This window comes from Oncorhynchus mykiss, chromosome 15 (assembly GCF_013265735.2).
Source record: "Oncorhynchus mykiss isolate Arlee chromosome 15, USDA_OmykA_1.1, whole genome shotgun sequence".
NCBI lineage: Eukaryota > Metazoa > Chordata > Actinopteri > Salmoniformes > Salmonidae > Oncorhynchus > Oncorhynchus mykiss.
The window spans coordinates 52590632-52610074 of NC_048579.1; the positions used below are offsets into that span (position 1 = coordinate 52590632).

General features: G+C 43.8%; 1 non-coding gene across 1 annotated transcript; it reads right to left on the reverse strand.

The window, feature by feature from the left end:
* Positions 1-18539: 18539 nt before the first annotated feature.
* LOC118938978 lies at positions 18540-18669 on the reverse strand. Its single transcript, XR_005036372.1, has one exon.
* Between the last annotated feature and the right edge of the window lie 774 nt (positions 18670-19443).

Consider the following 19443-nt stretch of genomic DNA (forward strand, 5'->3'; position numbering starts at 1 on the left):
TTGGGCTGGAGAGAAAACACAATATCACACTGGGTGAGGAACGAGCGGCATTCAGTGGGCTCCCCAGAGTAACACGGCGGGTTATTGATTCTGGGCTCCGGAAATTCGAAAGCCCTGGAAGTGGCCGGTGGATCGAGGCGGAGATGGTGAACCTGTTCTGTGAGGTTGGAGACTTGGGTGGCCAGGGTCTCAACGGCATGTCGAGCAGCAGACAATTCCTGCTCGTGTCTGCCTAGCATCGCTCCCTGGATCTCGACGGCTGAGTGGAGAGGATCCGAAGTCGCTGGGTCCATTCTTGGTCGGATTCTTCTGTCAGGTGCGTGAATGAGGACCCAAAAGCGAATTAACAAACAGAGTTTCTTTAATGATGAACACACGTGGGCTCAGATGGACAGGTAGATTCCGACAGGACAGGACAAGGTTGCAGCAAACACGATGATAGTCTGGTTCAGGCATGAGACACACAAACAAGAATCCGACAAAGACAGGAGCAGAAACAGAGAGAGATATAGGGACCTAATCAGAGGGAAAAAGGGAACAGGTGGGAAAAGGGGTGAATGAGGTAGTCAGAGAAGACAAGGAACAGCTGGGGGAAAGAGGGACAGAAACGGTAACCTAGTACGACCAGCAGAGGGAGACAGGGTGAAAGGAAAGGACAGAAACAAGACACAACATGACAATACATGACACATTCCAATAAATGTTATATCCCCTGATCTTCAAGAATAGGACTTGGAAATACTGTATGGAAATATAGATTAGTCTAATTGTTTTACCTGAGCATAACCCCATAACTAAGGACTTATTAGCCAACCCTACGCTGTTGTTTATCATTGTCTTGTTGGAAGACAAATCTCCGTCCCAGTCTCAGGTCTTTTGCAGACGCCATCAGGTTCTCTTCCAGAATGGTCCTGTATTTGGCTCCATCCATCTTCTCATCAATTTTAACCATCTTCCCTGTCCCTGCTGAAGAAAAGCAGGCCCAAACCATGATGCTGCCACCACCATGTTTGACAGTGGGGATGGTGTGTTCAGCTGTGTTGCTTTTACGCCAAACATAACGTTTTGCATTGTTGCCAAAAAGTTCAATTTTGGTTTCATCTGACCAGAGCACCTTCTTCCACATGTTTGGTGTGTCTCCCAGGTGGCTTGTGGCAACCTTTAAACAACACTTTTTATGGATATCTTTAAGAAATGGCTTTCTTGCCACTCTTCCATAAAGGCCAGATTTGTGCAATATACGACTGATTGTTGTCCTATGGACAGAGTCTCCCACCTCAGCTGTAGATCTCTGCAGTTCATCCAGAGTGATCATGGGCCTCTTGGCTGCATCTCTGATCAGTCTTCTCCTTGTATGAGCTGAAAGTTTAGAGGGACGGCCAGGTCTTGGTAGATTTGCAGTGGTCTGATACTCCTTCCATTTCAATATTATCGCTTGCACAGTGCTCCTTGGGATGTTTAAAGCTTGGGAAATCTTTTTGTATCCAAATCCGGCTTTAAACTTCTTCACAACAGTATCTCGGACCTGCCTGGTGTGTTCCTTGTTCTTCATGATGCTCTCTGCGCTTTTAACGGACCTCTGAGACTATCACAGTGCAGGTGCATTTATACGGAGACTTGATTACACACAGGTGGATTGTATTTATCATCATTAGTCATTTAGGTCAACATTGGATCATTCAGAGATCCTCACTGAACTTCTGGAGAGAGTTTGCTGCACTGAAAGTAAAGGGGCTGAATAATTTTGCACGCCCAATTTTTCAGTTTTTGATTTGTTAAAAAAGTTTGAAATATCCAATAAATGTCGTTCCACTTCATGATTGTGTCCCACTTGTTGTTGATTCTTCACAAAAAAATACAGTTTTATATCTTTATGTTTGAAGCCTGAAATGTGGCAAAAGGTCGCAAAGTTCAAGGGGGCCGAATACTTTCGCAAGGCACTGTATATATATATATATATATATTTCATTTATAAGTCCAGAAATGTATGTTGTAACTACAGATATCAAAAGTGTGCAAATTTGAGCATGTGTCCAGTAGGCCTCTGGATTCGTATTTTTTTATCAGCATGAATCAGATTGAGCAATAAAAGCTCCACTTTTATTCCATAGGCTTGGATCCGCACTAAGCAGCTGTTGGAAGAGCGGATTTTTCACTGTCTGTCCACTGGTTTCAAAAACAATGATTGATAGGCAGCTTAAACTTCTTGTATTCAACCATTATTATAAATACACATTTAGATTTGTGATCAGCCATCCACAACAACCACAATCCTTGAGGCACAAATAGTTAAATGAGAGAGAGAAGCAGTGTGATTCACATCAATGAGCTATGTAGATATCAATAATCAGTGATATCCGTATCGCAGGATACTACACCACTGCTGTCATTACCTCCATGTGCTTATTCAAGTTGGATCATCTTGGATGCCGACAGCAGCCGCACCATTGGAAGACATATCTTGGACTGTAGCCTTCAAAAGCCTATTCCTGCTCTTTTCCCACGATCCATCAAACACATTTGGTGTGTCATCATAGTGGTCTCTAACTTGTGGTCAGACTTGCTCAGGTGTAACAAACTTAAACTTCAATGCTGATTTGAATGTCACTGAGAAAGCAGAGAAGTGTCAACAATTTTTTTTCCCGCAAACATCCTTTCTGAATTTAAAAGTAATCCTCGAAGTAATCATCTAGTTTTTCAAAAGTATCTTTAATCTGATCACAATATTTTAGCTGGTAACGTAACGGATTACAGTTAGTTTTTTGTATTCCCTTACATGTAATGGATTACATGTAATCCGTTATTCCCCAACCCTGTTCATGAGCAAAAGGTCCATGAAATGTTCCATATGCACAAGCCGCTTATTTCGTTTAAATTTGTTTACATCCCTCTTAGTGAGCATTTCTCCTTTGCCAAGATAATCAATCCACTTGACAGGTGTGGCATATCAAGAAGCTGATTAAACCCCATGATCATTACATAGGTGCAACTTGTGCTGGGAACAATAAAAGGCCACTCTAAAATGTGAAGTTTTGTCACACAACACAATGCCACAGATGTCTCAAAATTTGAGGAAGCGTGCAATTGGCATGCTGACTGCAGGAATGTCCACCAGAGCTTTTGCCAGATAATTTAATGATAATGTTTCTACCATAAACCGCCTCCAACAACATTTTTGAGAATTTGGCAGTACTTCCAACCGGCCTCATAACCGCAGTCCAAGTGGAACCACGCCAGCCCAGGACCTCCACATCCAGCTTCTTCACCTGCGGGATGGTCGTAGACCATGCACCCGGACAGCTGATGAAACTGTGGGTTTGCACAAATGAAGAATTTCTGCACAAACTGTCAGAAACCATCTCAGGGAAGCTCATCTGCGTGCTCATTATCTGCATGCTCTTCATCCTGACCGAACTACAGTTCGATATTGTTACTGACTTCAGAGGGCAAATGCTCACGTTCGATGGCCACTGGCACGCTGGAGAAGTGGGCTCTTCACGGATCAATCCCGGTTTCAACTGTCCTGGACAGATGGCAGACAGCATGTAAGGTGTCGTGTGGGAGCGCGGTTTAAATTATAAACAGAGTGCCCCATGGTGGCGGTGGGGTTATGGTATGGGCAGATATAAGCTACGGACAACGAACACAATTGCGTTTGATCAATGGCAATTTGAATGCACAGAGATTCCGTGACGAGATCCTGAGGCTCATTGTTGTGCCATTCATCCGCCGCCATCACCTCATGTTTCAGCATGATAATGACCGGTCCCATGTCACAAGGATCTGTGCACAATTCCAGGAAGTTGAGGCCAAGTTCTTCCATGGCCTGCATACTGACCAGACATGTCACCCATTGAGCCTGTTTGGGATGCTCTGGATTAATGTACGACAGCATGTTCCAGTTCCTACCAATATCCAGCAACTTCAAACAGAGGATTTTGACAACATTCCACAAGCCACAATCAACAGCCTGATCAACTCTATGCGAAGAGGCAAATGCTGGTCACACCAGATACTGACTGGTTTTCTGATCCACGCCTTACCTTTTTTTTAAGGTATCTGTGACCAACAGATGCATATCTGTATTTCAGATGCATATTTGTAAATCCATAGATTAGGGCCTCATGAATTTATTTTAATTGACTGATTCCCTCCATAAAATCTTTGAAATTGTGTTGATCCCTTATGCCCTTTCAAAACATGCATTCACATGGGCGTGCACACACACTTCCTTCCCACCACAGGGGATGGGATCTGTTCTTCCTGCTGCGTCTGATAATGATGTGTGTTATGGAGATGCACCAAGCGGAATGTCCTGTCAGCAGTTGGACTCATTCAAAGTGACACACATTCCTAATTATTTATCTGACAACTGCCTTTAATACATTCACTCTGCGGTCGTCTCCCTGTCCTCACTGGCTCATTCACTCTGCGGTCGTCTCCCTGTCCTCACTGGCTCATTCACTCTGCGGTCGTCTCCCTGTCCTCACTGGCTGACCGGTTTTCCCTTTGCATCCAAAAGCTTACTTCACACATTCCTTGGATTGTGGGCTTAATAACACACACACACACACACAAGTTATGCATGATACCAAAGGCCTATCTTCTTCTAACGCCAGTGGTTTACTGTTTTAATGAATCACTAGAGCCATACCATTTGGATGGGGCGAAAGCACGACATACTGAAACGGATATTCGGAATATGAATAAATGGGTTTATTAATTAGAAGAGTTTGAAGAGTGTATGGGTCATATGAGACTCCTTCTGTTAACCAAGCCAACCCCAGATGTCAGTTTTCTGCAATCATCCACTTTTCGGATTCACATTATAATATGACAAATCCTTAGAACCCTGAACGTCCGAGAATGTAGAAGCTCATGTTCCTCTTGAATAGAGCTCCCATGATTCCCTACTGTACAAGTGTACAATATAATATAATAGAATAGGTCATTTATTTTCCATTTAATTAGAACAGAAATACGTCTTCTCCCTTTTCCCCAACCCCGGGAGCATGATGGACATAATTCTACATAATATTTCTGACGGTTCTGTTCCGTTCTGTAACATCCTGTAATAAGCTCCTGAGCACGACCCTAGATCTTCCTCTCAGATGAGGTGGACGTGGGCCACGTCTCACATGTGTTTCAAGGACCAGTGTTGGAACCTCTCTCTCGGTCTCTGCAGCGTTGTTTGATGTTTTGGTTGGGCACGCCTCTCTAAACTGGTTCTTCTCTTCCTTTGACATTTCTAAATTCTACCTTTACGCTCATTTATCCAGTATGCTTCAAGACACTGTGAAGGAATGACAATATCTGAATGATGTTCTCACAAAGGACAGGAGTTACATCAACACTCAGATACCTAGTGCCTTTTACAGCATTAGTGGTTAACTTCACTTCTGAAAATGAAGGAAACACCTTTCTAATAACAGGTGTTTTAGTACATGGCACCTATACATGTTAATCTACACTGTAGCCAGGGGAACAACTTTGGTTTTAGAACTGGGGGGGGGGCATATTATAATAATAATTTGCACTACCCTCTGTAGTGCCTTGTGGTCAGAGGCTGAGCAGTTTCCATACCAGGCAGTGATGCAACCAGTCAAGATGCTCTCGATGGTGCAGCTGTAGAACTTGTTGAGGATCTGAGGACCCATGACAAATCTTTTTAGTCCCCTGAGGGGGAGTAAGTTTTGTCGTGCCCTCTTCAAGACTGTCTTGTTGTGTTTGGACCATGTTAGTTGTTGGAGATGTGGACACCAAGGAACTTGAAGCACTCAACCTGCTCCACTACAGCCCTGCGAATGAGAATGAGGGTGTGCTTGGTACTCATTTTCCTGTAGTCCACAATCATCTCCTTTGTCTTGATCACGTTGAGGGAGAGGTTGTTATTCTGGCACCACACGGCCAGGTCTCTGACTTCCTCCCTATAGTCTGTCTCATCGTTGGCGGTGATCAGGCCTACGACTGTTGTGTCGTCCGGCAAACTTAATGATGGTGTTGGAGTCGTGCCTGGCCAAGCAGTCATGGGTTAACAGAGTACAGGAGGGGACTGAGCACGCACCCCTGAGGGGCCCCTGTGTTGAGGATCAGTGTGGCAGATGTGTTATTACCTGCCCTTACCACCTGGGAGGTGTTTAGACCCAGGGTCCTTAGCTTAGTGATGAGCTTTGAGGGCACTATGGTGTTGAACACTGAGCTGTAGTCAAGGAATAGCATTCTCACGTAGGTATTCCTTTTGTCCATTTGGGAAAGGGCAGTGTGGAGTGCAATAGAGATGGACTCTCTGTGGATCTGCTGGGGCGATACGCAAATTGGAGTGGGTCTAGGGTTTCTGGGATAATGGTGTTGTGAGCCATGACCAGCCTTTCAAAGCACTTCATGGCTACAGACGCGAGTCTTATGGGTTGGTAGTCATTTAGGCAAGTTACCTTAGTGTTATTGGGCGCAGGTTGTATGCGGGTCTGCTTGAAACATGTTGCCATTACAGACTCAGTCAGGGACAGGTTGAAAATGTCAGTGAAGACACTTGCCAGTTGATCAGCGCCATGCTCGGAGTACACGTCCTGGTAATCCGTCTGGCCCTGCAGACTTGTGAATGTTTTGGGGCGGCAGTGTAGCCTAGTGGTTAGAGTGTTGGACTAGAAAACGAAAGGTTGCAAGTTCAAATCCCCGAGCTGACAAGGTACAAATCTGTCGTTCTGCCCCTGAACAAGGCAGTTAACCCACTGTTCCTAGGCCGTCATTGAAAATAAAACATGTTGACCTGTTTAATGGCTATGGAGTGTGATCACACAGTTGTCCGGAACAGCTGATGCTCTCATGCATGCTGAAGTGAGCACAGAAGTAATTTAGCTCATCTGGTAGGCCCGTGTTTGCTTATAAGCAGGAATCAGGAGGATATAATTATGGTCAGATTTGCCAAATGGAGGGCGAGGGAGAGCTTTGTAAGCATCTCTGTGTGTGGAGTAATTTAACAGGCTGGTAGAAATGAGGTAAAACTGCAATAAAGTCCCCAGACACTAGGAGCGCAGCCTTAATGACCGTTTTCCTGTTTGCTTATGGCCTTATACAGCTCACTGAGTGTGGACTTAGTACCAGCATTGGTTTGCGGTGGAAGATAGACAGCGATGAAAAAATATGAAAATATAGATGATAACTCTCTTGGTAAATAGTGTGGTCTACAGAGTACTTCACAATAAACTGTAGACCACACTGAGGTACTCTGTAGACCACACTATTTACCAAGAGTTTTCATCTATATTTCAGGAGACTTGGTCTACCATTGACATTGTGGCCTGTAAAGGCCGGAAAAATGTGTGTGTTTGTGTACAAGACCTCCTTCCCACCGAATACTTCAGGGTTCGATAGCTCAGATCACTCTCTGGCGCTCCACAGGCGTACAAATGTAAACACTAAAATCTGAAAGGTCTTCATTTCCCTAAGGCAACTGAGGAGCAAGATGGATGGAGAAAAAGAGCACACACTCGCTCACAAACACAGAAGTAAGTAACACCGGTCCAGAAGCCTGGGGCCCTCAGCTGGATGAGGAAATGTCTCCCACATGTCCAAATCAACTCCACCTGTTCCTGTTGTTCTATTCTCTCCAATAAACACAACACTACCAAGTCAGCAGGAATGTACAGGCAGTGCGCCACCTTAGTAATCAACAACATTTTATGGCAAAGTATAGGATAATTAAGCTAATGCCTCCAAATGCTCCTAAGTGATTTCACCATCAACAGGATAGTGTATTGGTTATTCATGCTAAAAGAAGCCAGGAAATGACAAGACGATCATCTGTTTGGATGAGCGACAAGAAGCAGACATCATTGGATGGAGAAAAGGGCAAGGATTCAGAAGACCGACTCAGAGGAAGGAATCTCAGGCTGTAGTAAGGGAGAAGAGACTCCACTAAACCAGTTAATAACTTTGACCCCTCATCCGTGGACCAGAAGGGATTTGATGATCTGCAGTGCCAGAGCCTGGAATGAACTAAACGATTAGAACTGATACCCCAGAATATGCAGCCAACTGCTTTACACCAGGAAAGAGACAATCAAAACATTGAGGTTGGAAGAGTAAGAAGGCAATTCTTCATGACAGATATTACTGTCAATCGAGCATCTTTATATCATAGAATTATGGGGTATTAGTCATTTGACGGATGGGGAAAATCCTTGTTCGGGAGCCAACCATTTATTAATCAGCTGTGTGTGTGTATATATATATATATACACACACACCCAGAAGATTTGTAATACACACGGAAATATGTGCTTACTCGACTACGAACCAAACATAGGGAGATAGGACTCGCGAGTGAGTAACTCCAAGTTAATCCACAAAATATAGGGGGCATAGAAAATGACCAGCTGTTTGGAGAAGCTATTGAATATGTAACAATTATTTAGCCTGCCTGCATCTCCTCTGGCTGGGGAGAACATGCTCTCCACTTTTCAACCACTCCATTTTCAATTAGCCTCCTTGTATTCAGGTAATTTGTTATGGGACCGTTCGTGTGTCCCAAATGGCACCCTATTAAATACATTAAATACATCAGAGCCCTATAGGCTGTGGTCAAAGGTAGTGGACTTGGTAGGGAACAGCGTGCCATTTGTGATGCAGCAGTGACTACTGTCTGGGACTGGGGCGAGGAGCAGGAATGTGGAGTACAAGGATGAAAAGATTATTAGCAGTGATGTATAGTACCTAAGTAGAAATACTTTAAAGTACTACTTAAGTAGTTTTTGCGGATATCTGTACGTTACTATTTACATTTTTGCCAACTTTCACTTTACTACATTCCTAAAGAAAATTATGTACTTTTTACTCCATACCTTTTCCCTGACACCCAAAAGTACTCGTTACATTTTGACAGGGAAACGGTCAAAGTCACACACTTATCAAGAGAACATCCCTGGTCAACCCTACTGCGTCTGATCTGGCAGACTCACTAAACACAAATGCTTTGTTTGTAAAGTGTGTTGGAGTGTGCCCCTGGCTATCTGTCAATAAAAAAACAAAAAGACAATTGTGCCATCTGGTTTGTTTAATATACAGAATTTTAAATGGTTTAAACTTATACTTTTTAGCAGTTCCATTTACTTTTGATACTTACAGTGCCTTGCAAAAGTATTCACACCCTTGGCTTTTTTTGCTATTTTGTTTAATTACAACCTGTAATTTAAATGGATTTAATTTGGATTTAATGTAAATGGACATACACAAAATAGTCCAATTTGGTGAAGTGAAATGAAAAAAAAATACTTTTTTTCCAAAATATTTAAAATGGAAAAGTGGTGCGTGCATATGTATTCACCCCCTTTGCTATGAAGCCCCTAAATAAGATCTGGTGCAACCAAATACATTTAGAAGTCACATAATTAGTTAGATTGTACACAGGTGGACATTATTTAAGTGTCACATTATCTGTCACATGATCTCAGTGTATATATACAGTTGAAGTCGAAAATTTACATACACCTTAGCCAAATACATTTAAACACAATTCCTGACATTTAAACCTAGCAGAAATTCCCTGTCTTAGGTCAGTTAGGATCACCACTTTATTTTAAGAATGTGAAATGTCAGAATAATAGTAGAGAATTATTTATTTAAGCTTTTATTTCTTTCATCACATTCCCAGTGGGTCAGACGTTTACATACAGTCAATTAGTGTTTGGTAGCATTGCCTTAAATTGTTTAACTTGGGTCAAACGTTTCAGGTAGCCTTCCGCAAGCTTCCCACAATAAGTTGGGTGAATTTTGGCCAATTCATCCTGACAGAGCTGGTGTAACTGAGTCAGGATTGTAGGCCTCCTTGCTCGCACACTGTGCTTCACGGTTGGGATGGTGTTCTTTGAGTTGACTTTCTCCCTTTTTCCTACAAACATAACGATGGTCATTATGGCCAAACAGTTTTATATTTGTTTCATCAGACCAGAGGACATTTCTCCAAAAAGTACAATCTTTGTCCCCATGTGCAGTTGCAAACCGTGGTCTGGATTTTTGTGTGGCGGTTTTGGAGCAGTGGCTTCTTCCTTGCTGAGCGGACTTTCAGGTTATGTCGATATAGGACTCATTTTACTGTGGATATAGATACTTTTGTACCATTTTCATTTTCCTCCAGCATCTTCACAAGATCCTTTGCTGTTGTTCTGGGATTGATTTGCACTTTTCGCACCAAAGTCTCCTTCCTGAGCGGTATGACGGCTGTGTGGTCCCATGGTGTTTATATTGTTTGTACAGACGAACGTGGTACCTTTTCTGAGGTCTTGGCTGATTTCTTTTTATTGGATTTTCACATGATGTCAAGCAAAGAGGCACTGAGTTTAAAGGTAAGCCTTGAAATACATCCACAGGTACACCTCCAATTGACTCAAATTATGTAAATTAGCCTATCAGAAGCTTCTAAAGCCATTACATCATTTCTGTAATTTTCCCAGCTGTTTAAAGGCAAAGCCAACTTGGTGTATGTAAACGTCTGACCCACTGGAATTGTGATACAGTGAATTATAAGTGAAATAATCTGATTGTAAATAATTGTTGTAAAAATGACTTGTGTCATGCACAAAGTAGATATCCTAACCGACTTGCCAAACAAAACTTTGAACATCCCATGAAGCACCATTCAATCCATTATTAAAAAATGAAAAGAATATGGCACCACAACAAACCTGCTAGAGGGCTGCCCACCAAAACTCACGGACCAGCCAAGGAGGGCATTAATCAAAGAGGCAACTAAGAGACCAAAGATAATCCTGAAGGAGCTGCAAAGCTCCACAGCGTAGATTGGAATATCTGTCCATAGAACCACTAAGTCGTATACTCCACAGATCTTGGATTTACGGAAGAGTGGCCAGAAAAAAGCCATTGCTTAAAGAAAATAATAAGCAAACACGTTTGGTGTTTGCCAAAAGGCATTTGGGAGACTCCCCAAACATATAGGAGAAGGTACTCTTGTCAGATGAGACTAAAATTTAGCTTTTTGGCCATCATGGAAAAGCTATGTCTGGTTCAAACCCAACACTTCATCCCGAGAAAACCACCCCGAGAAAACCATGGTGGCAGCATCTTGCTGTGGGTATGTTTTTCAATGGCAGGGACTGTGAAACTGGTCAGAATTTAAGGAATGATGGATGGCGCTAAATCCAGAGAAATTCTTGAGGGAAACCTGTTTCAGTCTTCCAGAGATTTGAGACTGGAACGGAGGTTCACCTTCCAGCAGGACATTGACCTTAGCATACTGCTAAAGCAACACTGAGATGGTTTAAGGGGAAACATTTAAATTTGTTAGCACCCCTAAAAGGTGCTAACAAGCTCTTTATACAGAGGGCTGCTAACAAGCTTTTATACCGAGGGCTGCTAACAAGCTCTTATACCGAGGGCTGCTAACAAGCCCTTATACCGAGGGCTGCTAACAAGCCCTTATAAAGAGGGCTGCTGACAAGCTCTTATACCGAGGGCTGCTAACAAGCCCTTATACCGAGGGCTGCTAACAAGCCCTTACACCGAGGGCTGCTAACAAGCCCTTATACAGAGGGCTGCTGACAAGCTCTTATACCGAGGGCTGCTAACAAGCCCTTATACAGAGCGCTGCTAACAAGCTCTTATACAGAGGGCTGCTAACAAGCTTTTATACCGAGGGCTGCTAACAAGCTCTTATACCGAGGGCTGCTAACAAGCCCTTATACCGAGGGCTGCTAACAAGCCCTTATAAAGAGGGCTGCTGACAAGCTCTTATACCGAGGGCTGCTAACAAGCCCTTATACCGAGGGCTGCTAACAAGCCCTTACACCGAGGGCTGCTAACAAGCCCTTATACAGAGAGCTGCTGACAAGCTCTTATACCGAGGGCTGCTAACAAGCCCTTATACAGAGCGCTGCTAACAAGCTCTTATACAGAGGGCTGCTAACAAGCTCTTATACCGAGGGCTGCTAACAATGTCTTATACAGAGGGCTGCTTACAAGCTCTTATACAGAGGGCTGCTAACAATGTCTTATACAGAGGGCTGCTTACAAGCTCTTATACAGAGGGCTGCTAACAAGCTCTTATACCGAGGGCTGCTAACAAGCTTTTATACAGAGGGCTGCTAACAAGCTCTTATACCGAGGGCTGCTAACAAGCCCTTATACAGGGGGCTGCTGACAAGCTCTTATACCGAGGGCTGCTAACAAGCCCTTATACCGAGGGCTGCTAACAAGCCCTTACACCGAGGGCTGCTAACAAGCCCTTATACAGAGGGCTGCTGACAAGCTCTTATACCGAGGGCTGCTAACAAGCCCTTATACAGAGGGCTGCTAACAAGCTCTTATACAGAGGGCTGCTAACAAGCTCTTATACCGAGAGCTGCTAACAATGTCTTATACAGAGGGCTGCTTACAAGCTCTTATACAGAGGGCTGCTAACAAGCCCTTATACCGAGGGCTGCTAACAAGCCCTTATACCGAGGGCTGCTAACAAGCTCTTATACCAAGGGCTGCTAACAAACTCTTTCACCGAGGGCTGCTAACAAGCTCTTACACCGAGGGCTGCTAACAAGCTCTTATACAGAGGGCTGCTAACAAGCTCTTATACAGAGGGCTGCTAACAAGCTCTTATACCGAGGGCTGCTAACAAGCTCTTATACAGAGGGCTGCTAACAAGCTCTTATACCGAGGGCTGCTAACAAGCTCTTATACCGAGGGCTGCTAACAAGCTCTTATACCGAGGGCTGCTAACAAGCTCTTATACAGAGGGCTGCTACCAAGCAAATATGTAGGTGATACCATCTCTAACTACTCCAGTTGCAGAGCACCAATGGTTCAGTATGGTGTTTAACTATTCTTGTGGGGACCAACTGGGGACATTTTGTTATTCCCCACAAGGTCAAATGCTATTTGTAGGGGGTTTAGGGTAAAGGTTAGTTATGTGTGTGAACCAGATCAGGCTAGCTCTCACAATGGTGATCAATGTCCATATGAGAGAAGAACTCTCAGCAGAATTTCTCCTGGCAGGCTGTGGGATTCTACTGAAGACAACAAGTCATTAATCAATGTGTAATCACCTCTAAATCTGCTCCACTCCACACGGAGGGAACGGTAATGCCTAGCAGACAGACTGAGTCATGATAGGAATGACCACACAGGATGGGGGAGAGAGGGGATAATCAGCGGGGAACCAGCCTGGTGAACAGACTGGACCACCGCAGACCTGGGTTCAAATAGTATTTGCTTTCTTTTAAATACTTTGACTGTCTGATTGAGTATGCCTGGAACTCATATGATCTGGGTGGTGTGGAAGGGAAGCACCCATCACACCTCTACTGATTATACAGCTCACATTACACCTTCCATCAATCTAGGCCTACAGGCTAAAATTGAGGTAGCCGCGGTAAAGACCGGGTGGCGCCATGCAGCATTGTTTTGTTCGGTCAAAAGTTAAAAACATCTTATCAATAAATTATACACACAAAGACTGATCAACTCTAGATATGTAGTACAGTTTCAAAGATATTGTCTACATTGTCTACCATGAACTAGCATCTTGTCTTTGTTGTTTGAGCTTCTCTCTCCAGGACAGAGTGGTGGAGTACAGCAAACTACAGGAGGTAAGGCCGTTGAAAAGCTGCAGGAGGTAGGGCCAATGCAGAGCCGCCGATGCAGAGCCGCAGGAGGTAGGACCGATGAAGAGCCGCCGATGCAGAGCCGCAGGAGGTAGGACCGATGAAGAGCCGCCGATGCAGAGCCGCAGGAGGTAGGACCGATGAAGAGCAGCAGTATTGTGCTGTCTTTTTATATGGAATAAATAATCGAATGGAACCTTGTCGTCGGTCAGTGCTATCCTTTCAAGACTGAGGCCCTAGGTCTCTTTCTTACAGGAGGGGTTTGAACTTTTGGGACTATTCTATTGCTGCCATTGTGCAAGGTAAGTTCAATCAAGCCTTGATAAAGTATTTGAAAACAAATAGTATATAAACCCCAGGTCTGTGGACCACATAAGTCTTTGGTCATAAGCTGCAGTACCGGACAGACCAAAGTCAAATATACATGTAGCTTATTATGGTAGAGATGAGAAGTGTTGGGCGTGTGTACAGCTAGCAACATATAGATGACGTATACAGTACAAATACAATATATACTGCTCAAAAAAAAGGGAACACTTAAACAACACAATGTAACTCCAAGTCAATCACACTTCTGTGAAATCAAACTGTCCACTTAGGAAGCAACACTGATTGACAATAAATGTCACATGCTGTTGTGCAAATGGAATAGACAACAGGTGGACATTATAGGCAATTAGCAAGACACCCCCAATAAAGGAGTGGTACTGCAGGTGGTGACCACAGACCACTTCTCAGTTACTATGCTTCCTGGCTGATGTTTTGGTCACTTTTGAATGCTGGCGGAGCTTTCACTTTAGTGGTAGCATGAGACGAAGTCTACAACCCCCCAAGTGGCTCAGGTAGTGCAGCTCATCCAGGATGGCACATCAATGCGAGCTGTGGCAAGAAGGTTTGCTGTGTCTGTCAGCGTAGTGTCCAGAGCATGGAGGCGCTACCAGGAGACAGGCCAGTACATCAGGAGACGTGGAGGAGGCCGTAGGAGGGCAACAACCCAGCAGCAGGACCGCTACCTCTGCCTTTGTGCAAGGAGGAGCACTGCCAGAGCCCTACAAAATGACCTCCAGCAGGCCACAAATGTGCATGTGTCTGCTCCAACGGTCAGAAACAGACTCCATGAGGGTGGTATGAGGGCCCGACGTCCACAGGTGGGGGTTGTGCTTACAGCCCAACACCGTGCAGGACGTTTGGCATTTGCCAGAGAACACCAAGATTGGCAAATTCGCCACTGGCGCCCTGTGCTCTTCACAGATGAAAGCAGGTTCACACTGAGCACATGTGACAGAGTCTGCAGATGCCGTGGAGAACGTTCTGCTGCCTGCAACATCCTCCAGCATGACCGGTTTGGCGTTGGGTCAGTCATGTGTGGGGTGGCATTTCTTTGGGGGGCCACACAGCCCTCCATATGCTCGCCAGAGGTAGCCTGACTGCCATTAGGTACCGAGATGAGATCCTCAGACCCCTTGTGAGACCATATGCTGGTGCGGTTTGCCCTGGGTTCCTCCTAATGCAAGACAATGCTAGACCTCATGTGGCTGGAGTGTGTCAGCAGTTTCTGCAAGAGGAAGGCATTGATGCTATGGACTGGCCCGCCCGTTCACCAGACCTGAATCCAATTGAGCACATCTGGGACATCATGTCTCGCTCCATCCACCAACGCCACGTTGCACCACAGACTGTCCAGGAGTTGGCGGATGCTTTAGTCCAGGTCTGGGAGGAGATCCCTCAGGAGACCATCCGCCACCTCATCAGGAGCATGCCCAGGCGTTGTAGCGAGGTCATACAGGCACGTGGAGGCCACACACACTACTGAGCCTCATTTTGACTTGTTTTAAGGACACTACATCAAAGTTGGATCAGCCTGTAGTGTAGTTTTCCACTTTAATTTTGAGTGTGACTCCAAATCCAGACCTCCATGGGTTGATACATTTCATTTCCATGGATCATTTTTGTGTGATTTTGTTGTCAGCACATTCAACTATGTAAAGAAAAAAGTATTTCATAAGAATATTTCATTCATTCAGATCTAGGATGTTATTTTAGTGTTCCCTTTATTTTTTTGAGCAGTGTATTTACACATATACACACTGAGTGTACAAAACATTAAGAACACCTTCCTAATATTGAGTTGCACCTCCACTCCCTTGTGTGCTCAGAACAGCCTCAATGTGTCAGGGCATGGACTCCACAAGGTGTTTCAAGTGTTCCGCAGGGATTCTGGCCCCATGTTGACTCCAATGCTTTCCACAGTTGTGTCAAGTTGGCTGGATGTCCATTGGGTGGTGGACCATTCTTGATGCCCACGGGAAACTGTTGAATGTGAAAAAAACAACAGCGTTGCAGTTCTTGACACAAACCGGTGCATCTGGCACCCAGTTCAAAAGCATTGAAGTCTTTTGTATTGCCCATTCACAAACACAACCCATGTCTCAAGGCTTAAAAATCATTCCTCAACCTGTCTCCTCCCTTTCATCTGCACTGGTTTGAGTGGATTTAACAAGTGACATCAATAAGGGATCATAGCCTTCACCTGGGCAGTCTATGTCATGGAAAGAGCAGGTGTTCCTAATGTTTTGTCTATCAAATCCTGTCCAAACTAGCATTAATCCATATTTCCAACTCCACGCAATGGTGGAACTGGCTATGTTTGTTGTACATGCATATTATTACAGTAAAAGAAAAGCACTACATGGGAGTATAAGAGGCATTGGCAAATTCCCAAGACAGAAAAACATACTAATTTGCTATATGTTTATTATGAGTCAAGTGATGAGAGAAACTCACATCCCCAGTATAGAGCCACCTCTGGGAATTGTGGGAAATCCATGATGTCATTCAAGACCACCATTTTCTCCCAGAAGACCACGTTCTTCATTGTTGGAGGACAGCTAGCTATAATCTGAGCCCCCCTGGAAAGATGCAGTTATAAAACATTTGTTCAAGCTATAAGTGAAACCCCGTGGTGTTGTTTCCCATGTTAACCGTGCCACAAACATTCTCTCTGTTTATTTGGAGTGGTAAACAGCTATAGATCCACTTTCTCAAAGTTGGTTTTAAAGTATGGGAGAGTTAAACAGTCCGCCTTCCATAGGGGAATAGTTTAAAATCAGATTCTCTTAAAAGGGAGAACGTTTTTATGAGATTTCTTTTAACACAATCGCTAAACGACACAATGTTCTTGGACTGTATTGCGTTAAGATGGCCAAATCCAAATTAGCAGCCTATCCAAATCATGATTTATGAGCATCTGGCTAATCAGATCCAATCTGCTTGATAAAAGACATAGCTTGTGAATCTTATGTATAAAAAAAAATACCCCTAATGATCAAATCCCGAAGATAATGAATTTGTGTGTTTGTGCGTGCAAAATGAGTGTGTATGCATGTATGCGAGTGCGTGAGAAAAAAGTTACAGGCCTTACAACACGCAATGTGTGACACGCATGACAGCGCCATGGGAGAATCCCTCAGGCTGAGGTCAAACGCAGACCACAGAAACAGGACTTCTCTCATTAGTGGTTTATCCTACACACATAGCATTAGCAGTTAGCCTACACGTCAGATAGCTGCGAAGAAAGATGTTCAATGAGTGTTGATGAAATTAGTCCGATTATGATCATGGCGATGAATACAGTGACACCCACACAGAATGGGTCACGTGTGTTTGGCCCACTTTGCTTTACAAGAGGCTGTCACAATGTGCTGGCGTCTGCGTTAGCCTAGATCCTCTACCGTGACCACTGTCCCTCACCCGAAACCACTCTGGATTATGCGGCTCCTGCTTTTTCTCCCAATAACTATTCTAGAATTGCAGGCTACTGCAAACCAAAGCTGACCTTATCACCACAGCCATAGTCACGGAATAATGAAATGACTAGGATCTTTCTAGGGAGAGAAAAAACTGTTACAGACTAACTACCCTGAATGCTTTCTGCCAGCCTTCATATTTTGAAACCATTTGGAATGGAGGCCTGAGAAAAAGAACCCAGAAGTGATTTTAGGGTTCTAAGTTATTGCCTTTGTTCTCGATATAAGACCTAAATTCTTGATCTCGACAATACTAGTCATAGCCAAAAATCTGGAATGGCTAGGGATCTTTTAAAAAATAACTTTTTCTTCCTTCCCAACTTGCACCCGGCAAATCAAAATGGTTGGATAACTAGCAAGTAATATACTGGTTCATAAAGAAGTGATTAATCCCAACATTCTCAGTAGGAATCTGGCACTTTGGCGGAAGCGTAACCTGTTTTCAAATGTGCTTTCTAGATCTATGGATTTCAGTCACCACCAGACGACATTGATCATGTAACACTAACAAACCTAACGTCAGATCTCGTCAATTGGCGAGAAATGTTTGCGCTAACCTACAGGCTTCATGATGTTATTGTAGGGCACAGAGTGGATTCAGAGTGGACTGACATTGCTAATATTGTTTTTGATCAATGTTGTTGTTCCTTACCTCAATATCCCAGAGGTGGTGTCAGCGGTCATTGATCACTTTAATTATCAGTTGCACTTGTCCAAGATGTAAATAACATGCTCTAATCTGACTTTCAATGCAGTCAGTTCATTATGGACAGTCATGTGAGTTGGACATACATCCCTGTCTAAATGAACTGCATTCAATAAAACCTGTTTTTGACAGCACTGTATACACACACACATGATGCTGAAGGATGACTTATTGGGTGAGTCGTAGGTCCGTCCGCAGCATGCTCACAAATCTGCTCAGCAAATCAGTCCCAGATGCCCCTACCGCTGCCTGCTGCCCCTGCATTCCTCCCAAACAAGCCTGTTACACAGCCTCCCAAAACACCACAACATCCCTGCTCTGGATCAACAGACGGAACCAGCTAAAGAACAACCCCACAACAGCACTCACAAACTAGGCCAGAGAGACAGCGAATCATGCTCTACCAACCAAGCCATAGAATGTGTATGGAACCATCGCACAGGGAGCCCAATAACTTGCTAGGTCCTGTCGGTGAGCACCAGTATCACTGTCTGTGGCGTCATGGTCAACAGTACACTGCTCAGTACTGCAATTTTAACAGAACAACCACACTCTCTACAGACATCCCACCCATGCCAAATGTCAGAGGCAATTATAAGAGATGACAGGTTTAATTAAACATTTTATTAAAAAAAAAAAACCTGTGATGCCATGTTATAATGGACCTCTACACACACATACACACACGACTTCGGTAGCTATTCAGACAGACCGTGAAGAACAGTCCTACTGTATAGTTCAACATGATCATCTCCATTCCCTGCGGACACTAACATGCAGAGGTCAGTTAGCCAGACTGACAGAGGACTGGAGAGAGAGAGGGGTTAATAATACTGTTATTACTTGCCTATTGCCAGCAGCACAAAGATAACGTACAGAAACACACACACAGGCCTTACAACTTCCTCATCATCATCTTAACTATCAGAAGATTTGACAGTACAATTCACCTAGCTAGTGTCAGACAGAAACCGGGTGCACTTAACAGCCTATTTTCCTAACTATTTTCCTATTGCATTATGTACAATTATTACAGTTTAAAACCTTTTTAATTTTTTTAATTTTTTTTTTTAATGGAGCAGAAATAATAAAACATCTACAGTACAATTTCCAGGTATAAAAATATATTACCAATCTCCAGGAGTATTTACAAAGACACGTTTCTCTACAAAATGCAACTAGGTCTCTACAACATCAAGTAACTGTGCTGTTAAGCTCGCAGTCTAGTTGCATTAACTAAAACACCCCCAAAATAGCTCAAATGTTCAGCACCTAGTATATAAAACATTTGGCCTACACTACATGACCAAAAGTATGTGGACAC